The sequence below is a fragment of the Canis lupus genome, chromosome 2, assembly GCF_048164855.1.
Source record: "Canis lupus baileyi chromosome 2, mCanLup2.hap1, whole genome shotgun sequence".
NCBI classification, from domain to species: domain Eukaryota; kingdom Metazoa; phylum Chordata; class Mammalia; order Carnivora; family Canidae; genus Canis; species Canis lupus.
In genome coordinates, this window is record NC_132839.1 from 57,318,899 (window position 1) to 57,322,418 (window position 3,520).

A 3,520-nucleotide genomic window follows, 5' to 3' on the forward strand; every position below is an offset into this window, starting at 1 on the left:
ACACACAGAGAGAGGCAGAGACACAGGCAGAGGGAGAAGCAGGCTCCCTGCAGGAAGCCCAATACAGGATTCAAATCCAAGACCCTGGGATCATGCCCTGAGCTGAAGGCAGATGCTCAACCACTGAGCCACCCAGGTGCCCCAATCCTTCCCACATTTTTGTGGATAATCTCTTTGATTAAAGTCTCTTCCAGTGACTAGCTTTTGAGTATGCCTGACTGGCAAGGCATGTATTTAAATAACTGTCAATGGAAGAAGAAAATAAGTGGCTACAGAGAGCCCATATGGCTGATAGAGGGCAGCAGTAGAAATATTCTTTCCACTTGGGCACCCGAGATGACTTGGTGGAGGAGGTGGCGTTCCAGCCGGATGCTGAGGGTGGAACCCCGGGGGCGCCAGGGCAGCAGCAGCAGCCTGAGAACAGGACCAGAGGTGAAGAGAAGCTGGCGCCAGGTAGTGGTTCTCCAGTGTGCTCCCCAGATGAACAGCAGCTGCAGCTGCAGCAGCACCTGTACAAAATGCAAATTCTGCAGCCCAGGTCCAGACCTACAAGAATCAAAGACCGGGGACAGAGTCCAGGAATGTGTGTTCGAACTAATCTTCTAGGAGGTTCTGGTGCAGAGTCAGGCTTGAGAGTCACTGGGATAGGGACTGTGGCCAGCAACTGGAGGGAGAAGGGGACAGCAGTGGGAGGGCAGGGAGCCCGGGAGCTCAGTTGGTGCAGCGTCTGCCTCAGCTCGGGTCATGATCCTGGGGTCCTAGGATCGAGGCCCGTGTCAGGCTCCCTGCTGAGTGGGGAGCCTGCTTCTCCCTACCCCCATGCTTGTGCTCTCTCTCTTTTTCAAATAAATAAATAAATCTTTTTTTAAAAAGCAGAAGGGCAGGTGGCCCCAGGGTGTGATTGGCTCTAAATCATTGGTAGAGTTTAGATTGTTAGATTGCAGGCAATGAGTGCTGTGGAGTGTGTGTCTGTGTGTGCGGCGTGCATATAACTCTTGTGAGGGTGCATCTTCCTATTTAGCATCATCCTGGCCTCTACCCACTAGATGCCAGTAGATCCCTCAGTGGTCCAGGCAAAGATGTCTCCAGACACTGTCAAATGTTTCCTGAGGAGCAAAACCGTCTTAATGTGGCCGTAATATCAGATTATCAAGGCCATAATATCAGGTGGATGCAGCCACTGGCAGAAGCAGAAGGCCTACCAAGGGTGCAGGTGAGTGAGGGGACAGCAGACTGAGGATCTCATCGAAAATTGCTCATTAGAAATTAAATATTGATCTGTTTGTGCAAACTGCTTTCAGGAATTATTCCTGTGGTAGGTTTGTTCTGGTGACACTGTTCCTGAGGACGGCTGTTTCGGGAGCTCTAGAAGCACAGTGTGAACCAGGCAGGGGCAGGCCTCGCTGGGGGGGAATGTGAGCCCTGAAAACAGGTTCCGCCCTCTGCCTAGTTTCTCGCCCCAACCCCATCTACTTTCAACCACCTCCTCCACACCTTGGCGGTGTCGCCCCAACACCATCCACTCTACCTCAGAAGGTGATCAACGTGCCCCTCGGGGGATGAGCTCCCCACTCCCACCCCCCAGCCAGGTCACATCCTCTGGGTGGTCAGAGCCTCAGGTCTGTAGCCCATTCCCGGCACTGCCAGCCCCAGGCCCGACCTGGGGAGAGAGGCGAACCCATACATAGTTCAGTGTTGAAGACTCTTCAACTGGACCCTGCACCAGAATCTCCTGTAGGACTTAAAACGCAGAGTGGCCCGAGTCCCAGGGCTTCTGATTGGGGCGGGGAGTCTGGGGTGGGGCGTGGGGGGGGGGGGTTGCATTCCAACCAGTCCCCAGGGAGAGGAAACAGCCACGCGTTATGCCAAGCGAGGTGGACTATCTGGCCGCAGAGGCCCCATCCAGCTGTGGCCTGGGGGTGCCGCAGGGTCCCCGCGAGCTGATGGATGGGTGCAAGCACCTGCCAGTCAGGCCAGCCCGGGAGGGCCCTGGCCACGTGCTCTGAGCTGGACGCTCCTTGGTTTCTCACCGGGTGGCCCCAGGTCCGGGCAGGGGCAGCTCAGGGTCAGGCCCCCCTGGGGTGACCAACAGGCTGAGGGCTGAGGGGTCTCCCAGGACACGGTCCGGGAAAAGCCAGGGACAGACCTTCCCACCTGCGGCTTCCAAGGGGCGGGGCTCCCGGGTGCCCCGCCCCACTAGTGGGCGTGCCCTCGCACAGCCCCACCCCCTACCCATCCAATCAAAGCTCTCTGGGTGGGGCCGGAAGAGGCGGGTGCAGCGACAAACCAGCCAATGGGAAGCCAACAGGTGGGGTCGCTCGTTCAAGCTCCACCAATCAGCGATGGCAGGCCTGACCCGGCCTTGCGTGGCGGAGAAGCTGGGCCTCCTCTGTCCCACCTGGACGTGGTTGCGGGTCGCGGTGAGGAGGAGCTGGCCTCTGGGGTCAGAGAGGTCAGCGCCTGGATCCCGACGCGGCCGCTTGCGAGCTGGTGGGCTGGGGGCACGTGCCCTCCCCGGGCCCCACGCGCCTCATCTGCAACAGGGGGATCCCACCCCCGGGGCGCGGCTTCGGGGAGCGCCGGGTCAGGTGGGTCCGTGGAGCGGTTAGTGCGGGGCCCACTATGATTACTGCCGTCGCCGTTGTTCCCGCCCCCACGCACACCGAGGTTAGCCCACCTGTGTAGACACCAGGCCGTGTCCCCCTTAGACTCCTCGGTTGGAACCGAGTTCCCGGTGGGACGGCCCGAGGCGGCGCCTTTGGGAGCACTTGGGGCCACCAGGGAGGAGCCCCCAGGAATGGGGTTAGAGACCCCAGGGAGCCCACGGGGGAGGGTCCCCATGCGGGGACGCAGCCTGGAGACCAAGAAGTGGGCCTCCCTGGACGGCTGGGTGCTGGACCTCCTGCCCCGAGGTCCCTCCCAGAACCCCGAGGGGCGCCTGTCACCACACCGCCCGGTCAGTGCATTAACAGAACCCTGAGGCCACCACTCCCAGGGTCACTCCTGAAAGATGGTGGCCCCAGGCACTTCGATGGGAGTCCCCTCCAGGAGCTCACACGAGGAGGTCACTGGGCCATGGCGGTCACCGGGATGTGGTGGTCACTAGGATTGGGTGGTCACCAGGACCTGGTGGTCACTGGGACATGGTGGTCACCGGAATGGGGAGGTCACCGGGACCTGGTAGTCACTGGGATGGGATGGTCACTGGGACCTGGCGGTCACTGGGATGGGGTGGTCACTAGGATGGGGTGGTCACCGGGACCTGGTGGTCACTGGGGTGGTCACTAGGATGGGGTAGTTACCGGGACCTGGTGGTCACTGGACAGGGTGGTCACCAGGATGTGGTGGTTACCAGGACCTGGTGGTCACTGGGCTGGGGTGGTCACCAGGACCTGGCGGTCAATGGGATGGGGTGGTCACCAGGACCTGGTGGTCACTGGGTTGGGGTAGTCACCAGGACCTGGCAATCACTGGAACAGGGTGGTCACCAGGACCTGGTATAGTAGACTCCCTGAAGGTG